Source organism: Balaenoptera physalus (assembly GCF_965194825.1).
Source record: "Balaenoptera physalus genome assembly, chromosome: 13".
Classification (NCBI taxonomy): domain Eukaryota; kingdom Metazoa; phylum Chordata; class Mammalia; order Artiodactyla; family Balaenopteridae; genus Balaenoptera; species Balaenoptera physalus.
In genome coordinates this window covers 89,681,583-89,707,033 of record NC_138892.1, presented here as the reverse complement: position 1 = coordinate 89,707,033, position 25,451 = coordinate 89,681,583, and the positions used below count along the sequence as shown (strand labels likewise).

At 39.6% G+C, this 25,451-nt stretch overlaps 1 long non-coding RNA gene across 1 annotated transcript in view; it reads left to right on the top strand.

Moving 5' to 3' along the window:
• LOC309640718 overlaps window positions 1–25,451 on the top strand; it is a 34,966-nt gene extending 9,515 nt beyond the window's left edge. Inside the window, exon 2 of the long non-coding RNA XR_014252353.1 lies at window positions 192–25,451. This is a non-coding gene — a long non-coding RNA (uncharacterized lncRNA). The remainder of the gene's footprint in view (window positions 1–191) is intronic.

The window sequence follows — 25,451 nt, the reverse complement described above, 5'->3', positions numbered from 1 at the left end:
CTTCATCGCGGTGCGTGGGCCTCTCACCATCGCGGCCTCTCCCGTTGCGGGGCACAGGCTCCAGACGCGCAGGCTCGGTAGTTGTGGCTCATGGGCCCAGCCGCTCCGCGGCATGTGGGATCCTCCCAGACCAGGGCTCGAACCCGTGTCCCCTGCATTGGCAGGCGGATTCTCAACCACTGCGCCACCAGGGAAGCCCTAAAGTTACTTTTTTGACATTCGCTTCACCTTCTCGTCTCTAGCCTGATTCCCTCTCTCCTAACAGAATTCTGCTCAAACTTTGTATGCTTTTGTAATTTTCCTAACACTACATAAAACAATGTAGATGAGGGAACAATGCAGACTCCTTCCATCTCTCAACTTTTTGAATTCTGGGAATCCTTACAGAACCTTTAGTTCTCCTTCTGGAGCTAAAGCTTCCTCAAGTGGGGCTGCGGAAACAGCACCTGCTAACCAGGTGGAAAACCCCACTGGTCCTGTCAGTGTTTGGAAGGAATGTTGGTCCTCACTAGGGACTACAATGAAAATTTCAAAATTACTTTCCACAGGTGGCTATGATGAAGGGCTTTGGGATTTGAGCTTCTCTTGGAGAAAGAGCAGTGTTTTCACAGAAGAGATACCTGGTGGCCTGATGAAGGTAGGGAGGAGCCAGGTCTTTTTTAACGGTGCTTCAAAGCCTGTCCAGGCACATTCAATTTATGTATTCCAAAATGAATTCCCCTGGCAGTTGGAATGTTTAGTACCAGCAGGACCAATAGATTTTATCCACTACCCACAGCCCTAGTGTCCACGTTCCCATTAAACACATCTAATTCAAAAGCCGAAGGAGGCATGTACATATCAAGCTTAACTCTCAGCTTAATTCCCTCTGTCTTTTTAAAAGCTGCTCTTCCAGAATGAATTATAAATCAACCACAGTAATTTGCACGTTGAACTGTTATGTGTTCTTAAAGAGGAGCTTCTGGGAAGAGGCAGAAAGAAGATTTAATAAACGGAGAAGCTGCAAAGCTTCCAAAATACATAAATAAAATGAAGAGACAACATGTGTCTCCAGCCATCAGGAAAATAGACAGAGGGCAATGATGGGTAACTTCTTGGGTAAATGTGATGAGATTCTCAGCCTCCTGGCAGGTTTCAATGGTGGCGTCCTCATTTCTCTAGAGCCTTGAGCAGCCCTGCTCTGAGTCAATGGGGCTCAAACTATGGCTTCAGGGTAGATACTAGACAAAACTACCACCTACCACCCAGGAAGTTTCAGGGGCCATCTGCCTCCTGCCTCTGCGGTTGCTGTTATGGGCACTCTTCTCTTTTTTTTCTTCCTAACATCTTTATTGGCGTATAATTGCTTTACAATGGTGTGTTAGTTTCTGCTTTATAACAAAATGAATCAGCTATACATAAACATATATCCCCATATCTCCTGCCTCCTGCGCCTCCCTCCCACCCTCCCTATCCCACCCCTCTAGGTGGTCACAAAGCACCGAGCTGATCGCCCTGTGCTATACGGCTGCTTCCCACTAGCTATCTATTTTACATTTGGTAATGTATATATGTCCATGCCACTCTCTCACTTCATCCCAGCTTACCCTTCCCCCTCCCCATGTCCTCAAGTCCATTCTCTACGACTGCCTCTTTATTCTTGTCCTGCCCCTAGGTTCTTCAGAACCATTTTTATTTTTAGATTCCATATATATGTGTTAGCATACAGTATTTGATCTTCTCTTTCTGGCTTCACTCTGTATGACAGACTCCAAGTCCATCCACCTCACTACAAATAACTCAATTTCGTTTCTTTTTATGGCTGACTAATATTCCATTGTATATATGTGCCACATCTTCTTTATCCATTCATCTGTCGATGGACACTTAGGTTGCTTCCATGTCCTGGCTATTGTAAATAGTGCTGCAATGAACATTGTGGTACATGACTCTTTTTGAATTATGGTTTTTCTCAGGGTATATGCCCAGTAGTGAGATTGCTGGGTCATATGGTAGTTCTATTTTTAGGTTTTTAAGGGACCTCCATACTGTTCTCCATAGTGGCTGCATCAATTTACATTCCCACCAACAGTGCAAGAGGGTTCGCTTTTCTCCACACCTTCTCCAGCATTTATTTTTTGTAGATTTTTTGATAATGGCCATTCTGACTGGTGTGAGCTGATACCTCATTGTAGTTTTCATTTGCATTTCTCTAATGATTACTGATGTTGAGCATGCTTTCATGTGTTTGTTGGCAATCTGTATATCTTCTTTGGAGAAATGTGTATTTAGGTCTTCTGCCCATTTTTGGATTGGGTTGTTTGTTTTTTTGATATTGAGTTGCATGAGCTGCTTGTAAATTTTCGAAGTTAATCCTTTGTCAGTTGCTTCATTTGCAAATATTTTCTCCCATTCTGAGAGTTGTCTTTTCATCTTGTTTATGTTTTCCTTTGCTGTGCAAAAGCTTCTAAGTTTCATTAGGTCCCATTTGTTTATTTTTGTGTTTATTTCGATTTCTCTAGGAGGTGGGTCAAAAAGGATCTTGCTGTGATTTATGTCATAGAGTGTTCTGCCTATGTTTTCCTCTAAGAGTTTTATAGTGTCTGGCCTTACATTTAGGTCTTTAATCCATTTTGAGTTTATTTTTGTGTATGGTGTTAAGGACTGTCCTAATTTCATTCTTTTACATGTAACTGTCCATTTTCCCCAGCACCAGTTATTGAAGAGGCTGTCTTTTGTCTATTGTATATTCTTGCTTCCTTTATCAAAAATAAGGTGACCATATGTGCATGGGTTTATCTCTGGGCTTTCTATCCTGTTCCACTGATCTATATTTCTGTTTTTGTGCCAGTACCATACTGTCTTGATTACTGTAGTTTTGTAGTATAGTCTGAAGTCAGGGAGTCTGATTCCTCCAGCTCCATTTTTCTTTCTCAAGATTGCTTTGGCTATTCGGGGTCTTTTGTGTTTCCATACAAATTGTGAAATTTTTTTGTTCTAGTTCTGTGAAAAATGACATTGGTAGTTTGATAGGGATTGCACTGAATCTGTAGATTGCTTTGGGTAGTATAGTCATTTTCACAATGTTGATTCTTCCAATCCAAGAACATGGTATATCTGTCCATCTGTTTGTATCATCTTTAATTTCTTTCATCAGTGTCTTATAGTTTTCTGCATACAGGTCTTTTGTCTCCTTAGGTAGGTTTATTCCTAGGTATTATATTCTTTTTGTTGCAATGGTAAATGGGAGTGCTTCCTTAATTTCTCTTTCAGGTTTTTCATCTTTAGTGTATAGGAATGCAAAAGATTTCTGTGCATTAATTTTATATCCTGCTACTTTACCAAATTCATTTATTAGCTTTAGTAGTTTTCTGGTAGCATCTTTAGGATTCTCTATGTATAGTATCATGTCATCTGCAAACAGTGACAGTTTTACTTCTTCTTTTCTGATTTGGATTTCTTTTATTTCTTTTTCTTCTCTGATTGCTGTGGCTAAAACTTCCAAAACTATGTTGAATAATAGTGGTGAGAGTGGACAACCTTATCTTGTTCCTGATCTTAGAGGAAATGTTTTCAGTTTTTCACCATTGAGAATGATGTTGGCTGTGGGTTTGTCATATATGCCTTTATTATGTTGAGGTAAGTTCCCTCTATGCCTACTTTCTGGAGGGTTTTTTCATAAATGGGTGTTGAATTTTGTCAAAAGCTTTTTCTGCATCTACTGAGATGATCATATGGTTTTTTCCTTCAATTTGTTAATATGGTGTATCACATTGATTGATTTGCGTATATTGAAGAATCCTTCATTCCTGGGGTAAACCCCACTTGATCACGGTGTATGATCCTTTTAATGTGCTGTTTGATTCTGTTTGCTAGTGTTTTGTTGAGGATTTTTGCATCTATGGTCATCAGTGATATTGACCTGTAGTTTCCTTTCTTTGTGACATCTTTGGTTTTGGTATCAGGGTGATGGTGGCCTCATAGAAAGTGTTTGGGAGTGTTCCTCCCTCTGCTGTATTTTGAAAGAGTTTGAGAAGAATAGGTGTTAGCTCTTCTCTAAATATTTGATAGAATTTGCCTGTGAAGCCCTCTGGTCCTGGGCTTTTGTTTGTTGGAAGATTTTTAATCACAGTTTCAATTTCAGTGCCTGTGATTGGTCTGTTCATATTTTCTATTTCTTCCTGGTTCAGTCTCAGAAAGTTGTGCATTTCTAAGAATTTGTCCATTTCTTCCAGGTTGTCCATTTTATTGGCATATGGTTGCTTGTAGTAATCTCTCATGATCCTTTGTATTTCTGCAGTGTCAGTTGTTACTTCTCCTTTTTCATTTTTAATTCTATTGATTTGAGTCTTCTCCCTTTTTTTCTTGATGAGTCTGGCTAATGGTTTGTCAATTTTGTTTATCTTCTCAAAGAACCAGCTTTTAGTTTTATTGATCTTTGCTATTGTTTCTTCATTTATTTCTGATCTGAGCTTTATGATTTCTTTCCTTCTGCTAGCTTTGGGGTTTTTTGTTCTTTCTCTAATTACTTTAGGTGCAGGGTTAGGTTGTTTTTTTGAGGTGTTTCTTGTTTCTTGAGGTAGGATTGTATTGCTATAAACCTCCCTCTTAGAACTGCTTTTGCTGCATCCCATAGGTTTTGGGTCGTCATGTTTTCATTGTCATTTGTTTCTAAGTTGGGCACTCTTCTCTTAACTCACCTGTGATTTATGCTTCTTGTCAACTCTCTCTACCTCCTCTAAAGGCATCTTTGTGTCACTAGACTAATTTTCATGGTACCATTTCTGTTTTAACAAATTCCTACCTGCCCTCATCTTCTGTGCCACCAACTTCCCCTGACTTAAAAGTTATAACTCTGTTGTCAGTGCCCAGGTTTTTCTGGGGAGCTGGAACCCAGAATTTCTGCCTTTGAAAAGTCATTCCATGGACGCTCATTTTTGACAAGCTGAAGGATGCATTGCATGTGTCATCCTTAGGGATCAGGTTCTGTGGAGTTTACTAGTGCTTTTCAAAGTGTGGTCCACAGACTGGTGCCCACTTTTGAACTTTGTGTTACGGTCCGAGAGGAGCGTAGCAGAGAATTGAAGAGCAAGCATTTCACAAGTTATCAACAGTCTGGCATTGCCACTGCATCTAAGCATGGAATTGTTTTTCCAATAATTCCTTTAAAATTTATTTTACAAAAGTATCAGCCTCTGATGGGTTGCACATTTTACAAAAGTTTTCACTGCTGTAAGGACACGCCTAGCTTAGCTCTTCCAATTCAGCCTGCGTGAGCACACTGAACTGCAACACCCTGTGCTTGTCCCCACACTTCAGCTCCTCACTCCTAGTCATGCACAATGGAATTATTATTTTCTCACTTTTCCTCCATGAATGCATTTAATTTTCCAAATTTTAGGTCTCAGTGGGGCATGAGCAGTCTTCGGTATTTTAGCTGAATTCACACAGGGTCTCCTGTTCCCCACTGTCATTCTTCTCTCTTCCCTTTTCTTCGTCCTCTTAATGTGCATAGTCAACTGCATGCCTTTAAAAACCGTAATAGTCTTGCCCTCTCCATCAGGTCGCCACATTCTGAGTTTGCCTCCACATCTCTGGCCTTTCTATTCCCAGGAGCTCACAGCATATCTAAACAGGTGTGAAAAGGGCTGCATGGCACTCCTTCAGTCATCAGACTAATTCCAGGGAAGTTACATGCCTCCTAGGCTATAGTTCTCCATGACTTTTAATAAAAAGTTAACATCCATTCATTTGAAAATAACTTGATTTTGCAAATATAGAATGACTTGATGGAAAAAATAAAAGCACCATTCAGAGCCTCTCTACCTCAACTATTTAGTGAAAGCTGTCACAGGAGGGATGAGTGACATATTTGAACGAGTTCTTGGGGTTTTCTCTGCATGGGGCAAACCCAGGATCTGGCAGGAGGCAAACCAGCTGCAGCTTGTCATATATCAGTCAATTATCCTAATGATATTTTCCCCACTAAAGAGCATGAATCTAGGTTGCTCTTATATTTTATGAAGATTACACTTTGTCTACTCACAAATATTAACTGGATTCTCTCCATGTTGATTCCAGCCTCTGGGGTTTGGGGGTCACTGCAGGTGCACGAGGGCTGACAGAGGGGGAGCTGGAGACTGGCAGCAAGTGCCTTCCTTCTCTGCATCTCCAGCTCCTGCTCTTGTGAGGACAGTATTTGATTAGTCCTTTACAACCTGTTTCTCCTCAGATACAAGGAAAATACCGGAAACCACTGTGCCAATTCTGGCTGTCACTCCTTTGAACACTGTGGGATCTGCTGGAGGAATGTGAAATAAATACCAAAAAAAAGGCTGCTTTATGGATCTTTGAATGTGGTGTCACGGAAGGAAGCTGTCTTAGAAATCAGTGCTCAAATTGGACAGTTTGTTAATTACATGAAAAAATTTTTTTATTAGAATGAATCTTTAACCTAGTAATAATTTCAAGCCAATGCCCTCCATTCAGTGTAAAATGACAGTGTCAGTGAGATATAATTGAAATCTAAGACCTGGATTCTGACCTCTCAGTGATTCTGTGGTCCATGCAGCTGTCATTCCAGTGGTTGGGTAGTAATTGCCTCTATGTTCTGAACAAACGTTGATGTGAATGATGATTTTTTTCTTTTAATTTTCTCCCTAGACTTAAATAACTATTAATAATTGTTGCCACTTATTCTAACTCATCTTTGCTCAGAAATTTGCTCAGTGTTACATTGGTGACTGGTCATGTCTATTAAACCATAATGTTAAAGGGCTAATCTTGTCAGTTTACACCTTAAACCATGCTCCCAAACTCTGCTATGCCATTTCCTCTGATAAGGTGGAATAGAATGGCGAATTCTATTAGTCAGAGCAAATTTGACATTACTAATAAAAATGTAACTTAAAACACTTGTCCCCATAAAATATTTCAGGAGCATTATTTTTATATATCATGGATGTGTCATGAATATGCTTTAGTGTTTTATTATCAAATCAGGAGCATTTCAGAAAGAAAGCAAGCCTTCATCACTTTTTGCTTTGAAAAATCATAATTTCATTTATTTTCTCTTAAACATCACTATTTAAATGCAAAACAATAATGGTTTACAGTAGTTCTAGCTAAGGTGAGGTGGAGTAAGTGGCCATGACATGATTTAGTAAGAAGAGAAATGGAATAAGATTTTGCAGCACTCACTTCTGATATAGCCTCTCCTGCTAAGAAATGGGGCCATGGGTGAGCCAGTTGACTGCTCTGTCCCAGAGTTCTCATTTTTCAAAAGGGTAATGATCGCTGCCTTAAATCATTTATGGACTTTCATGTCAAAATGAAGTAAAAGAGTAAATGTGAAAGCTGTAGCTTGGACCTCAAAAAAGAGACATTAAATTTGTCACTTTAAGGATGATCCACATACAAGGATAAAATCTGACTATTTGTTAGGGAAGGGAAACTGCTGTGGAAAATTGGGAAGGACATACTTTATTCCTTGAATGTACAGGATATTTTTGTTTGGGCCTTCTGGAGTCTTTCCCTGCTTCCCCTCTTCAACAGTGCTAATTTCCATTCTAGGATCTGTATTCATATGGGGAAGGAAACCATACCCCTATAGCACTAGGTGTTGGGCAGAGCTGATAAGAATAGGCACACACTTCTCACTGAGGCTGGAATGGGTTTCTCCTCATCACAACCCTTGAGTGACATACTGGGGAAGCTTCATCCCTAGTGTTAACTTACAGAAGCTCATGGAACCTGTCTTCTTCCAAGTATCAGTATGAATACTTCATGTTGCAAAGACTCAACTCACCTGGGTTTAAGAGGAAAGAAAGGGGTTCTGAGTTAACTGTGATAGTGACAACATTGACCATATGTGGTTCTGGCAGTAAGAGGAAATGAAACTGAGGGTACTCATTATTTAACTCCATTACACCTGTAACCTGCCTTCACTGATCACTTTAATTATTGCTATAAAAGACTTGCCTGTCCTCCAAGCATTATGTAGCCTAAACAGTAAGATGTTTTACCCAAGTTGTTTTTTTTAGGAACTTGTGGTCAGCTATGTCCAGTTTGAGCTTGAGCCCCTCACCTTTGGGGAAGTGGATTTGAGCTTTGTTCTCCCATCTCCTCACTTGGCTGCCTTGTGAATAAACCTTTTCTGTCCTGCAAACCTCAACGTCTCAGCATTTGGTTTGCTACACATGGGGCAAACGAACCTGCTTTGGTAACAGAAGTGTCTCCCAGAGATGTAGCAGCGGTTATGACCACCCAACAGCCTCTGGACCTGGGTCACAAACTCAAATGCCTGCAGAAGCTAAAGAGGAAAAATAGATGAAGAATTATAGAGGGATAACAGGGATTGGTGGGGAGTAGAGCAAATTGGAGCTGTGTGCTCACTCTAGCCTACTGTTACCACATGGGAATATGGACTCAAATACAACTGAGCTTTTAATTTTTAAAAGGAAATCAGAGGCCCATATTTTTATGTGAAATCATCTGGTTTTTAGATATGGGCTCAATAATAATTTTAATAATATACACAGTACATATGAAACAGGACGTGTCTGTCGGCTAGATTTGTCTGTGAATGGCCAGTCTGTAGCTTCTGCTAGATTTTCCTTCCCAGAGTATTATCAAACCAGGTTCATTTGCGTGACCAATGCTCAGCAAGCCAAGCACTGAGATGCCAAGATTTACATAGAAAGGATTTATTCAAAAGGCAGCCAAGTGAGGAGATGGGAGAACAAATCTCAAAACTTCCTCCCCAAAGGTGAGGGGTTCAGGATAATTATGGGTTAAAGAAACAGGGTGGTCTGAGATGTGGGGCAAGATGATTGGAGGTGAGAAAAATGTCAAGTAATTGCTGTCTGCATAGGTGTATCTGAGTTACATGCTTCTTCACGGGACACATATTCAGAAAATGGTGGCATTAGCATGATCTGAGGGTGGAGTTTTGGGCCCACTGACATCAAAAGATCATCCAGCAGACACTCATGCAGGCCAAGTTGAATCATCAGTAGTCTCAATTAGTTTGAACTGGGCAAGACTAGTCCCCGTTCCTGAAAAAAGCAACTTAAGCAATCATTACCATAGCAACCCATACATCAGAGGTGCTGTCTATAGGGGCCAGTTAAAGGAATCTTGTGATATGTTGCCTAAGCTACATGAAGCTTGGAGGGTATGCAACTTAAAGAACAATTAAAGCAAGCTTGATCAGGGAAGGCAGGTTACAAGATAGTATTTACCAAGCAAGTTACATTTTAAGGGATCTAACTGGTGACTGCCCTCAGTTTCAGTCCTCCCTATCATTTGACCATTCCTCAACCTTGAGGGAAGACAGGTGATGACTGCTCTGGCTACTTCCTGGTGAAGAAGGGTGCAGGTATAACAAAGGTTGTGGAATGAAACTTTGAACTCACTTGGAAATATCCCTTTGTACTGGGCTTTGGACTTACGCTCTGCATAATCAAGATCTTAATTCCTTGGTCTACTGTTTTGGTGCAGCATTTTATAGTACATTTTATTATTAGGTACCCAATTAGAAGTAGGGGAAGAGTGACAACCCAAATTTTAATTAATCCTAGAATGTAGATCTTATTCCCTGAGGAATAAGAGAATAGTCCTGAAAACCAGTCTGGGCCTGGCACTTCTGAGGATACTTGTTGTAGCCAGATTTTGTCTCTATGGGTCTCCACTTCAGCAGAAGCATTAATGTACACACAATAAGAGGTAGCACACACTCCTCCACACATGTTCAGCTAGTATATAGTCCAAAGCTATGTGGTTATCTAGGACTACTTTAGCTACTGAATCAATTTCCTTTTGCTGGGTAGCAATAGCCATGGCAGTCTCATTTATGATGCCCAGGGCAAACAAAAGATACCTAATCATATGTTCATGTGATCCAATTCCCCACCATGGTAAAAGTATTCTACCAAACATATATCAAAATCTGTCCTCTTGATATCCAGGCAGGTAGGCATCCCTTGTCATTCTGGAGAGCAGTTTTAAAGAACCAGTCCAATGCTGAGTTGCATTGAAGTTATGGACAGACAGGGAGTGGCTAAGTACCCTAGTAGGCAGGTGCCTCTGATTCACCAACTATCTAGACATGTATAGGCCCAAGATGGATTATTAGAATCTCAGACAAACATATACACTGAGGGGGCACACAGAATGCCAGACATATTGTTAAAATTTAGACTTTTATTTTTAGGGATTTCATCTAAGACATGGTCAAGCCAGGGGTCATGGTAAGGCAGTGTCCAGGAGGAATAATTAAATCTGCAGATGGGCAGAGGTGTGGATAGTGTCCTTGAGTCTGATACAGTTCAGAAAATTCAAGTTCTCAGTTATACAGGAACACAACTGAAACTACATCTACAATAACCACCTAGCTCTATCGTTTCTTCAATGGTTAAAGCAGATGTACAATGTATATTTGACAGGCTGCAAAATAGGCTATTCTGGTTAGCATAAAGTTTAAGTTATATTATGTATAAGCCAGACTGACTTACCTATACCTCAATATGTGAACATTTCCTCCACCATTTCCCCCCTTTAATTGCAAATCTTTCAATAGAAAGCTTTGATGAGCAAAATATTTGTCCCTCAGTGCCAGGGTGGTTGCTGCCTACCCTCGATCCATCATGTCCCTTGGTGTTAGGCCTCTTTTTGTTTGTTTATGTATATATATATATATATATATATATATATATATATATATATATATATATATATATATATATATATACACTAGTTATACACAGTGGGGGGAAACTAATCAGACATAGTGAAAAAGCACAGAGGTATGCCAACAGGGAAACATTTCATAGCCTATGCATTTTATCAATTATATAAAATTGTCCCACAAACATTACACATATGCTTTAAGCATTGGACTAAAAATAAGCAATGATATATGCATGAGTAGTTACACTATGTGACAATTTCACAAGAGAATTTTTCTTCCTCCTGAACATTAGGGCAAAAGTATTAGCTATAAGTCAAACAATAACTTTCCATTTTGGTAGGGAGACAAACATTTGATAAAGAGTACAATTGAATTAGTAGGATGGGTGTTACAGTCCTGGTATGGATTCTTGGATCAACTGTCTATCACTGCTGTCATCTTCTTTTTATCCTGGTGTGGGTGTTGTTTCTCCTCTCTTTGAGCATTGTTTTAAGGTGACTTTGAGGTCAGCAATCTTTCTATAGACCAGTCCATCACAGAGGCCCTTCTTAAGTGAGAAATATGAATTCAAGAGTCAGTTCCCTTCAGTTTCACTGTGCACGAGCTAGCTAAGAATATCTGATAAGCCTGCTGGGAACCTAAAAGTTTCCAATTTCTGGAGGGATCAGATAGAGAGAAAAGATAAATGCTTCAATTCTACTTGCAAAAGTATAATTTACCAAGTTGCTATAAGTCATAATTAGCTTAAGAGAAAAGGTTTCTTTATATCTGGAAAACTCAGATGAAAAGCCAGTAATATTTCAGACAAGAACCATAAAAGTTATAACCATATTCATCAGTTCACTCAGTCCTATGTAACTAATCTTTGATCTTAATCTTTTGTTAACAGTTTTATGAAGCCATCATATTTTCCATTAGAATTCTTTAATTTCTTACTCAGTTCAGCAGTATGATCTGAAAGTTATCAGAAACCTGTACTTGTCAAAAAGTCCTTTCTATAAATATTCTTGAAGATAACGCAGTTTTGCAAAAGCATCAGAGTAAAACAGTAACTGTCTATGAATGACAAAAGTCTTAAAAGGCAGAGTTAAAGACCTGATTACAATGCAATTGACAAAGAAAGTTGGTTATTGCTGTGACATACAACACTGTAATATAATAACTAGAATTATGACTGATAACATTATACCAGGACATATCCAAATTTTAGAAATTTCATATAATTTCTAGAGCTCTTATATTAATGACATTTACCCATACAATACAATCTAAGAAGGTTTATCACCATTCATTTGACAATGCTTCCCATGTAATTTAACATACCAAATAAGCCTAATTAGTTTAATCTTTCTCCCTGAGATGCTTCAGGGGCCCTCTGAAACATCCCAAAGTTATCTAGAGGTTAAAAGAACTTCAATTAAAATTTGATTTTGGGGAAGTTTGTTAAAAATATCAAAAAGGTATTTAAACACTTGGTCAAGAAGGATCATAGGTCACTGTGAAACAGTACTTGTTCACTTAAAGTGAAAATAAAAGATTTCAAAGACAAATACAGAAAGTTACAACAGATCACTTAAAAGGTAAAAAAACAAAAAACAGCCCCCCCAAAATAAAAAAAGTAACTTACAATCTCTTATCAAATGTATCAAATGTTTTCCAAAAAAACTTTGTTCTCTTAACAAAGAGAAAACCAAATTCTAGTTTTGTACAACCTTACCTTTAATATCAAAATTCATTTACTTAATTAAATTCAATCTAATCTTAGCCAGTTCTGACCATGCACAAAATTCCTTTCTCAGGGTTCCTTTTCCATAAACCTTCCATAATTTCCTGTATCCATATTAGTTTGTCCCTTATTTTCTTTTCCACTTAGAAATAACCAATTTTAGGACAAAACTACTTTCTTTTCCCTTAACAAATTACATTTCCATTCCTCATACCTTCTTTTACTGAAAACACACATCCTACTTTGCTTGCATACTGAAATGTAGCCCTTATTACTTCTAGTAGCTTTATTTACATATATATTACAATTAGGAAATAATCTGGATATTCAGTGCATTCCCATCATTTAACTTAATTTAACAAGTCTAATGGTTTCAAGTTACCGAAAAAATCTGGAGAAACTATTTTTAAGTAAACAGTACTAAAACATAATTATTCCTAAAAAGTTTACCCCAAAACTCTTATCTCACTTACATTATTTTACTTAAAATTTCATCATATCTAGTTATTTTTCTTGCTGATAAATTTTTTTAGCTGAAATAATATGAACTTATTTGACTTTTGGTAAACCTAGGTAAAAGAAAGGAATTATACTTAATATTGATGACTCTAAAGAACTTTCTGTATTAATTAACCAACAACTTAAACTTGTTTTCATTCATTAAAGATTAATTAGGTCATACGATACTTTACAAAATTTATGCTAGTTTATATTACATTTAGAAAAATTTGATATTTGATTTGTAAGCTCTTACTTTCTCTTTAGCCCATTAAATATAGCTCATTTACAAATTAATTTTGGTGAAACCATCTGGAGGTAAAGATATAGACATACATACACCCAAATAGACACAGACAGACATCACAGTTTTCTGAGTTGAGTTTAAAAAGACTTCTTTCTTCCTTTTTTCCTCTCAATCTCAGGAATTGGAGATGGTCTAGATAAGAGTAAGATAGGAGTTCCTCAGAGCTCTGGTAGAATATTTACACTTCAAAGGCACAGGGAGAGAAATGCAAGTTTCTCCTAGAAAACCTGCTTTCTCTGTGTACACAAACCCAGTTTTGGAATGTCACAAGAGCTCCATCTTGGCCATTTTTCTTCTGCAGCCTAAAGAACATTGTGGCCATGTGGTGTTACAAACAAGTATCATCTTTTTTTCTTTCATGGATTAATAATTGAAAGTCACCCAATTTTGGAGAATACAGCCTAGAGAGCTGCAAGGGGAAATCAAATGAACATTTCCCATTTTGAAGGGGTTTTGTTTGCAGATGGCCACAGTAACAAAGTTTTTCTAAGGGTCCTGGTTACAGCCTGGCTGTGTGATCCTTGCATAAACTATTGAGAGCTGACAGGCAAGTGAGCCCTGATGAGCTGCCAATGCCAACTGCTTTCTTGTGAACAATGAAGGCCTGAAAAGATGTGTTTTCTTAATGGGGGTCCCTATTAGGCTGTTACACATTTCAGGTGGATGCCCCGACACCTCCATAAATTCCCCAGTTGCCTGGGAACATCCCAAAGGACCAGAGGGAACAGTGCCTCTTTTCTCTGGAGTCAGAAGACCCTCATAAAGTCAATTCTTAGGGGAATTTTGCTACAGCTACCAAGAAACTCAGCCTCAAATAGCCAATTCTTAACAAATAAGACCATCAGATGTAGATGGACATAAACAAACAAGGCCAGAACAGAGACATACCAGACCAGAGATGAGAACCTTTGGATTCAAACCCAGGTTTAGGGTAACTTAGCTGCTGTAACCTTTCATATTGTCCTTAAGGTATGCCTCGAACACACAATCCTACCAGAATCCCCCCAGGTGCATCTTGAACCCATGATCCGGATGAAATAATCAGACAATTTAGACACAGATACTTTTTAACAAGGTTACTCACCCAAAAGACATTTTTCAGACCCAGAAACCATTTCTCAGCTGCAATGCAAAATTATGTACAAATGCCAAAGGTCAGAGGCTGGGCACTGGAGGAAATTCTGGGGACAGTGCCTGGAACGAACGGGCCAGGCAGCTGTTTGGACTCCTCAGTAGTCTCTCAGTGCTGCCAAGGGGCCCATGAACTACAGCAAATGGTCCATCTAGACTTACCTCCTGGCTGATTTGCCAAATTTGTTACCAAAACAGGATTGTTTGCCTGTGGTGCAGCAATTCAAATGCTGAGATACTGAGGTCTGCAGCAGAGAAAGGGTTTATCTATGAGACAGGCAAGTGAGGAGATGGGAGAACAAGTCTCATTTGGCCTCCCCAAAGGTGAGGGGTTTGGAATATTTATGGGATAAAGAAACAGGGTGGTCTGAGATGTGGGGAAAAATAATTGGAGGCAAGTTATTGTGGCTCTGCACAGGTGTATCTGAGTTACATAGCTTTTTCATATGACACATGTTCAGAAAATGGCAGTATTATCATGATCTGAGGGTGGAGTTTTTGGTCCTCTGACATCAAATCGTCATCCAGCAGACACTCATGCAGACCCAGTTGAATAGTCAGTGGTCTTGTCTAGATTGAACTGAGCAAGACTAGTCCCGTGTTCCTGGAAAAAGCAACTTAAGTTGCAACTGTTACTATAGGAACCCATACATCAGAGGTATTATCTATAGGGGGCAGTTAAAGGAATCTTGTGATATATTGCCTAAGCTACATGAAGTTTGGAGGGTTTGCAACTTAAACAATTAAAGCAAGTTTGGTCAAGGAATGCAGGTTACAGGATATTATTTATTAAGCAAGTTATAGTTTAAGGGATATAAGTGATGACTGCCCTCAGTTTCAAGAGCAGCATGGCATCTATGGTGCTTTTGAGTATTAAGCCCCTAAACTTCATTCTATGCCTAGACGGGGACAAATGACTTGAGGATGGAGGCCAAGTTGGATTATTTCAAATATGCTGCTTGAGGCTCAGTATTTGTTGGTTGGTTGGTTTTGTCATTAAACAGATGCTTTACTGCCCTGGTTGTCCTTTCTCAGGTTAATAGCCAGGGAAAAGACTGTTACATATCTCAAAATGAAGGCACTCACTCTGTATTACTTATGATGGATCTGGTGCTGATATTACAAAAGAGACCAACCAGGTTAGTTTCTTAATCAGTAAAAATTTGGAGACTAAAATAGTGTTAACTCTCTTAGCTTCCAATAATTTTTTAGACATGCAGTAGAAAGTGCTTCTTCTAAGCCCATATTTTCCTTCTCTAATTGAAAAATGGGATAAAATAATTGTCAGGGAGAAAGAAATTTTTCTGTACCCTCCTAGGTTCTTCTGGATGGTTAAGAATTAAATTGACATGAGACAGATTAACAGGAGAAAATCAACAAAATTTAATAACATGTATACATGGGAGAGACCCAGAGAACTGAGTAACTGGCCAAAATGGCCAAAACCCTCACCTTAAATATTATTCTCAGTTAAAGACAAAAGAGGATGTTGAGGGGAGTGGTTTGGGACCTCAAAGGGGAGGAAGGCAATTGACATGGAGATGGAAAAGCAAATGTTTGATAAACAAATGTTTGCTGGGCCATGCAGAGACAATGGGACACAGAGGAATTTTAACAAACAGACTTTACTAGGTTTCTCCCTGTCTACACACCTAGTTCATACTATATTTATCAATGGTGATAGCTCCCTTCCTGGAACAGGTTCTCTATCTACAGTCTTCATTCTTTAGGCAGCTACAGGAGAGGTAACAAGAAAAGCTTCCTGAGTCTTCTGTTTCTTAAAAATAATGAGCCTAAAATAATCCTCATGCCAAAGAGACACATTTTGGGGTGGTAAATTTTGCTCCCCTACATAATACATCATGTAAAAATTATACAAAGTAATTCACAGACATTTTAGCCATGTGATTTAGATGAGGTTAATCTCCTTCCTGTTCCAGAAACCTGATAAGGCTAAGGAGAGGTGGTAATAATGTTGTGAAATAACAATTTTGAGAGGGAAGCTTGTATTTATTCTCCTGGAAGTCATCTTTCCCCCCTCCTCCTTTTCTCTGGCTAACGTTCTCCTTGCTCCCTTCAGGTAGGATCCACCTCTGTGCTTATTTCCTCAAGGGAAATTAGTGACAGGTTGGAAAGCAGACCAAAAAGGCTCTTCTTGGCTTCCCCTTCTAAGGATAGAGGAGGCGATTTGGGATATTGGGCGTGGATACAGTGTTGACAAGAAGCACCTTGAAGGAGAGCAGGCTTTCTTGCCTCAAGTAGAAGACATTCCCTTAGGCTAATAGGGAGAAGAAGGAATAGGAGGGATGGAAGAGTGAGCAGAATAGAGTTATACAGTGTCTCAAATCCAGGGACTCTGGGTCCTATTTTTCTGGTTCGGGTTCTGGGAAGGAGAGCAAGTCTTTGGATTAGACGATGTCACAATTAGCAGACGGAGATCCTTGGGCACCAGCAGAATGATTCTGTGCTTCTAGAGTGGCATGGAAGTAACAGTTAGCATAGCTGGACCTGAAGGGGCTACGTAGACCAGTGCAGGGCTTCCTCAGCATCAACCAGCATGCAATGAAAAGCCAGCGCATCCCATCAACCCACTGGGATGCTGGTGAATCAGAAGATGCATGTGAGGACTATCAACATTTAGGTCCATAACCCCTCATAATGACTAACATTTGTTTCAGACCCCCAATATTTGGAAACAGCCACAAGTTGACTTTGGAGAATTGGGAACCCAAACTAGAAATGAATTTGTTATGGAATAATAAAGAAAGTTGCATTTTGCACACCAGTGTTTGTGGTCTGCCTTTCATCCATTGTATAAAATATTTGTTTTCTTTATGACTGAATTACCATGGAGTTAAAAGAAAACATAACATCTAGGTGGATAAAGACTCTTTATAGTTATAATGGCAGCCCACAAAATGTTCATTGTTGGATAAACAGGCTTCAGCCCACCTGGTCATTAAGTAAATTCTACAGAATCTGGGCCAACGTCAGGTTTTCCACACTGAGATGTGGAGAAGCCATTTTGTTATTATGGAAGCAACTTGACTAAAAAACCAAACCACTCTTTTGGCATTAGATCCAGTAATATTTACTATTTCTATATCCAGTGGAAAAGTATGCAGATAGAACAGTGTGTTAGTGAACTTTCTGGTCAGAAGAAAATCCTGTGCAAACTAATTTGAGGAACTGGGGAGCATATTTTAGTAAGTAACTTTCATGCCTCTTGTTGCTGCCACAAGGGTAAGGGGTTCAAATTTTAGGATTATCCCACTTTGATGTGTTGACCTACAACAAATAGCCTGACAGTTATTTCTCTAACAAAGATGGGTTTATTCAGAATCAGCAGATAATTGCAATTCGGGGTCTGCAACCATGGCGAGCCATGTGCAGTTCCCATATGGCAAGGAAGGGAGAATTCTTTTACAGAGGGGAGAAGGAAGTTGGGAAGGCCATAGTAAACAAAGAATCCATGGCTTTACATTGGCTGAGTTCTTGCCAGGGAAGAAGAGGAATTTTTCTTCCTATTGGGCATTGCTATTGTTTCAGGGCATGGTGGCACCCCCTTCTGGTATCCCAACTCTAGGTAACTATAATATGAACGAGGTGTGTAGACAGGGAGAAACCTAGCAAAGTCTGTTTGTTAAAATTCCTCTCTGTGTCCCATTGTCTCTGCAGGCCCAGCAAACATTTGTTTACCAGGCGTTTGCTTTTCCATCTCCATATCAATTGCCTTTCTCCCCTTTGAGGTCCCAAACTACTCCCCCCTAACATCCTCTTTTGTCTTTTTCTTTTAAATTTATTTATTTATTTATTTATTTATTTCTGGCTGCGTTGGGTCTTCATTGCTGCACTCGTGCTTTCTCTAGTTGCCGCGAGCAGGGGCTACTCTTCGTTGCAGCGCGTGGGCTTCTCATTGCGGTGGCTTCTCTTGTTGCAGGGCACGGGCTCTAGGTGCGCGGGCTTCAGTAGTTGTGGCTCATGGGCTCCAGAGTGCAAGCTCAGTAGTTGTGGTGCACAGGCTTGGTTGCTCTGCGGCATGTGGGATCTTCCCGGACCAGGGCTCTAACCCGTGCCCCCTGAGTTGGCAGACGGATTCTTAAACACTGCACCACCAGGGAAGTCCCTCTTCTTTTGTCTTTAACTGCAGATGATATTAAAGGTGAGGGTTTTGGCCATTTTGGCCATTACTCAGTTTTTCTGGGTCTCTCCCATGTGTACATGTTATTAAACTTTGTTGATTTTTTCCTGTTAATCTGTCTCACGTCAATTTAATACTTAGACTAGAAGGAGGAAGGAAAATTTCTTCCTCCCTGATACATCTTTGTGTTATGTATTGGGACTGGTAGAGATCTTCAACACATACCATCTCTTTAAAGCCCTGAATTTCATTCATACTTTTGATTGACATAAAATAGTATCAAATTATTTTTATCTGGTGATTATCACAGGAAGTTGACAAATCCTTCACTTCCTAGGCCACCAGTTACTGACTGACTGTTTCTATGATTCCATCTGACATCACTTCTCCAATTCTCTGACACCAACTAGGTGTCCAACAATTCAATTCAATTTTGACACTATTTATGTGGAATTAGCATCAGATCCCTCAGCACTACAAGAATGCATCCACTTGACATGCCAGCTGCAAATCCTGGGCCACCAGTACTTCTGACCAACCAGTTATAAACCAGGGTTTGATAATGCATTAGAACAACTCACAGAACCCAAGAAAATAATTTATTTATATTTACTTGCTTTGTTATAAAGGAAGCAACCAAAGAACAGCCAGATGGGAGGCTTACATAGGGCAAGGTATGTGGGTGAGGTGGGTGGGATTTCTATGCTCTCTCCTAGTCAGTCACCTTCCCAGCATATCAATGTGTTCAACAACATGGAAGCTCTCCAAATCCCATCGTTTAGGGGTTTTTATGGAGGTTTCATTATGAAAATATGTTTGATTAAGTCACTGGCCATTTTTATTGAAGTTGATCTCCAGCCCCTTTCCCTGGTTGTGGGGAGTAGGGGGAGGGAGTTGGATGGGCTGAAAAGTCCAACCCTTCAAGGATGGCTTGGGTCTTTCTGGTGACTAGTTCCCAACCTGAAGCCATCTAAAGGCCAGAATATCACTAGCATACAAAAGACACTCATCATTCAGGACATTCCAAGGGTTTTTAAAGTTCTTTGCCAGGAACTGGGGACAAAGACCAACTATTTATTTTTTATTGGACCCCACTGGTTTTATCATCTAGTTTACAATACGGCCAGTATTCCATCTTTCAGCCTCAAGCAGGGTCCCTATTTGTTCTTGCATTGCTGTTTATCCTTCTGGAATTTGTAAACTGCTGTTAGTTGCTGGATAGAGTCTGCTTGCCTTGCGTAATTTGAAACCCTTGGATCATATGCAGAACACAGGTAGGATTCATGTTGACCAGGAAACCCCACTGCTTTTCTGTCACACTGCCATTTCTCTCCACACTCCTGCCTGTCTCCCACATTACCGCTCCTCACCTCCATCTCCTTCCCTGTCCCCTAAAGGCACCCAGAGTAATGAGTTTGATATATAAGTGCGTAAATGATATGTGCACTTTATGTATGATTGAACAATAATTAGTATCGAGAAGAACAAAGAGCTTTATTTGAGGTCTTAAGAATTGCAATTCGGGAGACACAGATTCAGGTAAAACCAAGAGTGTTACAGGTAAGAGAAAAACTCAGGGCCTTATAAAGGCAAAAGTCACAAGACTACACTCTGACATAAGAAAAGAAATACAGTAAGTCCCCTACATATGAATGAATTCTGTTCCAAGAGTGCGTTCGTAAGTCCAGTTTGTTCCAACAAAGTTAGCCTAGGTACCCAACTAACACAATCTGCTATATAATACTGTACTGTAATGGGTTTATAATGCTTTTCACACAAATAATACATAGAAAACAAACACATAAAATAAAGAAAACATTTTTAATCTTACAGTACCGTACCTTGAAAAGCATAGTAGTACAGAACAACAGCTGGTATACACGGGCTGGCATCGAATGAACAGGCAAGAAGAGTTACTGACTGGAGGAGGGAGAGGAGGTGGGAGATGGTAGAGCTGAAGGATCGTCAGCAATAGGAGACGGAGGGCAAGCTGCAAGTTCACTCATGCCTTACATTCGCATCTTTGAACGTTCACAACTTGAAGGCTCATATGTAGAGGACTTACTGTAATTGATAAGGGATGGGCTGTCATAAGCTCTTGTAGGGTAAGGGTCCAGTAAGTTTCTGGCAGATGTTCTGGATGTCAATATTAGGACAATAAGTGGTCAAAAGGTCAAATTTCATCTAGGCTGAGACGTGTATAAGTCACACTTCCTCAATGGCTTCCTGGTTCCATTTTAGAGAGCTCTCAAAAATATCAACCCCATTTTATTTTCCTTTCACATTATGTACCTTGAAAAATGCACAGTATTTATTTGTGTGAATATGTATTTTAAATTTTACCTAAACACTTTTGTACTAGAGCTCTAGTTTTCTTTTTTTTTTTTAATTTTATTTATTTATTTATTTATTTTTGGCTGTGTTGGGTCTTCGTTTCTGTGCGAGGGCTTTCTCTAGTTGCGGCAAGCAGCGGCCACTCTTCATCGCGGTGCGCGGGCCTCTCACTATCGCGACCTCTCTTGTTGCGGAGCACAGGCTCCAGACGCGCAGGCTCAGCAATTGTGGCTCACGGGCCTAGTTGCTCCGTGGCATATGTGATCTTCCCAGACCAGGACTCGAACCCGTGTCCCCTGCATTGGCAGGCAGATTCTCAACCACTGCGCCACCAGGGAAGCCCGTTATTTCTTACATATTTCTTTCTACTACATATTTTTATAATGAGTCCATGTTACTGTTTGCATTTCTAGTCTGTTGCTTCATGGTATTCATCCACCACGTGTCATTTATATGTAGCGCTGGAGGTGGGCACTTGAGTGATATCCAACAGCTCACTCCTACATAGAGGCTGGATTGAGAATTCCTGTACATGTACCTTTATGGAACTATATGTGGGTTTCTTTGGGAGTATATATATGCAGCAGTGGGATTGTTGGATCCTAGGCTATGCATGTTTAATTTCAGAAAGCATTGCCAAATTTCCATAATAACTTCACCAACCTACACTCCCAGCAGCAGCCTATGAAGGTTTCCATTTCCCCACATGCTTGTCCACATTGGGCAATTCCTTTCTTTCTCTCTTTTTTTTCTTTTTAACAATCTGAAGAGTAAAGTGTTTTGAAGGTAAAAAATTGTTTTAATTTGTGTTTCTATTATTCCTAGTAAGGTCAAGCATATTGAGCCATTTGGTTTCTCTCCTGTGAATTATCAACAATTCATTTCCTCTGCCCATTTTTCTACTGGGTTTCCTGTCTTGATTTGTTCTAGTTCCTTATATGTTCTAAATAATATTTCCTCATTCATTTTGACATTACAAATATATTCTCTAAATCTGTCACAATTGTATTTTTTAGTTTTGTCTAAAGTAATCTCCTTTGAATTTAAATTCAAATTTTCTATATTTCTAGTGCCATTTGTAAGATTTCATAATTTCCTGGGACTGAACCCTATTGTCTAGGTTTTCTCAATTTATTATGATACTGCTATTAATGTTATTGTAGTTTCAAAAATATCTACTGTGTCTCAGTTATTTCTACCTTTCATTCTGCACTTTGCTTATTTTCCAGTTTTATCAGAACTTTATCTTATTAATTTTTTCAAAACCAACTTTTGAGTTTATTAAACATCATGTTTCTTTATGATCTATTTCATTGATTTTTGTCCTTATCTTTATTATTTCCTTCCTATGTGACTCTTTGTGTTTCCTTATTGCTCTCTTTCTGGTTTTATTTTGAGTTGATGCTTTGCTCATTTGTTTTTATGCTTTCTAGTTTTCCAATAAATGTATTTAAAGCTATAACTTTCTTTTTAAGTACTGCTTTAGTTGCATACCAAATTTTTGATGTTTCATTACTATTTAGTTCAAAATATTTTATAATTCTTATAATTTTCTCTTAAACATAATGATTATTTAGTAATATGATATTGTGTTTTTGGACTTAAGAGATTTAAAAATCTATCCTTTCATGTAGATTTTAAATTTTATTATATCATGGTTAGGGAACATAAATCCATGATGTTGATTCTGTGGAATTTATTAAGACTTCCTTTGTGACTGAGTATATAGTTAATTTTGTAAATATTTGCATGTGTTTTAAAAGAATGTGCATTATTTGGGGAATATAAAGTTTTATATATCAATAAATTAAAAATTAGCAATGTGTTATTTATCTCTTCCATACAGTTACTTATTTTGGAGTCTATTTGATCTAACAGTTTCTGAGAGGGTGATCTTAAAATCCTAAAGTGTAAGATTAAGATTTGCTTCTCAGATTTCTGATTGCTTTATATAGTTTGTAGACATATTGGTAGGTTGATAATATGCTCATGGTGATTATTTCTTCTTGATCTGCCTTTCTCTCAACAGTATGTTACTTTGTGTCCTTTCTGTTATTAAACTCCTTTTTTTCTTAATTGTTATATTTTGTATATATAATGTGTCCAGTTGGTTCTTCTTTATGTCTTGTTGTTTGGGCTTCTGATTTACAATATCCTTCCTTATCTCCCTAAGACTATTTATTAAGATTATTTAGAGCCTGCGTGCCACAACTACTGAAGACCACGCAACTAGAGCCCATGCTCTGCAACAAGAGAAGTCACCGCAATGAGAAGCCCGCGCACCACAATGAAGAGTCGCCCTCGCTCACCGCAACTAGAGGAAGCCCTCTTGCAACAATGAAGGCCCAACGCAGCCAAAAATAAACAAATAAAATTTTTTAAAAAAGATTATTTAAAATTCTTCTTTGGTTTTGTCCATTCATTCTGCTTTCTCTGGCACTGATTGTCACTTTATTGCCTTTCTTTCATAGCTGTTATTCTTCTAAGAAGGAGCCATGAATTTCTTTCTGTAACCGAAAGTGGGGATCTGGCTGCTCACCACTCAAAAGCCAATACAGAGGCAAGTAGGTGGAAAGGAAAGTTTGCTTTATTTTAGATGCTGGTAACCTGTGTGTGGCGGGGAGGGCAGACTCCTGTCCAAAGGCTGACTCTCCCCCGCCCCTCTGCCCCCACTGACAATCAGTGGGCAAGAGATTTTATAGGCGGAGGGAGGGGGCTACATGCAGAAACAGCACAGTCAGTTCTGACAGTCATCTTGAAACTAGTCATGCAGCGGTCTGATCAGTGTCTTGATTGTTTTAAGCACAGTTAATCTTCAGTTCCATGGTCAGTTTGCTCCAATTTCTTTGAAGCCAGTTCTCAGAATTGTGGCAGCTTATGCCATGGCTACAGTCTGGTCATCATGTAGTTAACTTTTTCCACCTGGTGGGAGTTTTAGTATCTATAAGAGAGCTCACAGGATATGGCTCAGAATATTATCTATAGCCCTTGAAGAGGAACTAAAGTTCCTTGACTATGCTTAATGACAAAACTATTATTATTTAGTCTTGTTGGACTGTTTTCCTTTGTTTCTGCATTTTCTCACTTCTCTGATTAAACTTATTCTTTGGCTAAAGTTTTTCTACAGACAAAAGGCAGGCTGAGGACGTGGGAGGCGAGGACCATAGGGTCCTGCTTTGTTTCATTTTGAGCTCATATTCCTTAAGGTTGTGAGCCTTTTCTGGGGATGTATGTGCTGGGGCAAGAGGTAAAGCCTAACCTTAGTTTGTTTCCTGACTGTGGGTTGGGGCAGAATTTCCTCAAGATTGAGGGCCTGTGCCCTGGCATTTGTTTCTTAAGAGATATCTTGGTCAGTTGTAATCACCTGGTAATTTGGTTGAGAGGGATGAGGTGGAAGGAGAAAGCCTCAGAGCTTGCAAATCTCTTGATCGTTGTTCCCAACTGGCTGTTTGAATGTCCAGTGCTACTTCACAATCCCTGCCTCTGCTATTTTTAATCTTTTCAGTAGTGACTGGGCAGGCGGCAGCCCACTCTTGCCCTTATGGGGTAGAACAAAAGGCTCTTCTAAAAGTTTTCCCCTCTCCATCTTCTGCATAGCAGTACTAAACTCTGTTCCCTGCTCGGTTGTTGATTCCTTCCTAATTCCTCAACCTGGCCACTTTCTTGGTCTTCATATTAACTTACCAAACACATTGTCCCCACTTTTACTTCTGTGGCATCTCTAGGGTTGGATTGGGGAAGGGGTAGATGGGAAGAGAGCTACCACCACAGTCTCTACTCCACCCCACAGGCGTGATCCTCCCTCAAGAACACCCAGACCCCAGTCCCTCCCACCCCAGGCCCCTGTGCCAAGTTCGTCTGCTGCTTCTTGCCCAGGATCCCGGGGGCTGTGGCTGCCTCTTCCTCAGGCTGGCTCCTTGCTACTCCTGTTGTAGTGAGCTTGTGCTGTCCCCTAGGATGGGGGGCATGGCCCTGGCTGCCAGATGCCCTCAGCTCCCTGGAATGACCTACCACCTCTGCTTCCACAATGGAGCCAGCTACCTCTCCTGCACCTGCCACTCAATAAACAGTGTCTGTGCCCCAAGTCCATTGAAAAACAGTGCTAGTTACATTTTCACTGAGGCGGGGGGCAGAATGTGCAACCCCAGAATATGACTGTAGCTGTTCAGGACATGCTGCCTCCAAATATGCCACTTTGGTATATTGATTATTTGGCGCTGTAGGCAATTGAAAATCAGCAAATGCAAAGAGAGTCTTTCTGTGAGTTCTCCTTATCTATCTAAAGACAGAGCATCCAAAAAACCCTCAGTTGTCATAGATCCTCTCCCTGGAAGTTTCATCATCCAGGAAGAATTGACTCATCACAGAAGAGACTAAAAGTGGACACTACACCCAGACAAACTGTCTATTCTTCTAAAGGTCCATTCTTCTCTAAAAATCATTTCTCTCCTCTGAGAACTTTACATCCCTCCTCCCTTTGTCTGTTAAATGGTATTTAAGCCTGAGTTCTAGGCCACCTCGAGGAGTTACTCGTTTTTCCTGGGTATCTCCCATGTATACATGATGTATGCTTGTTAATAAACTTGTTTATTTTTCTCTTGCTATTCTGTCTTTTATTACAGGGGTTTCAGCTAAGAACTCAGAA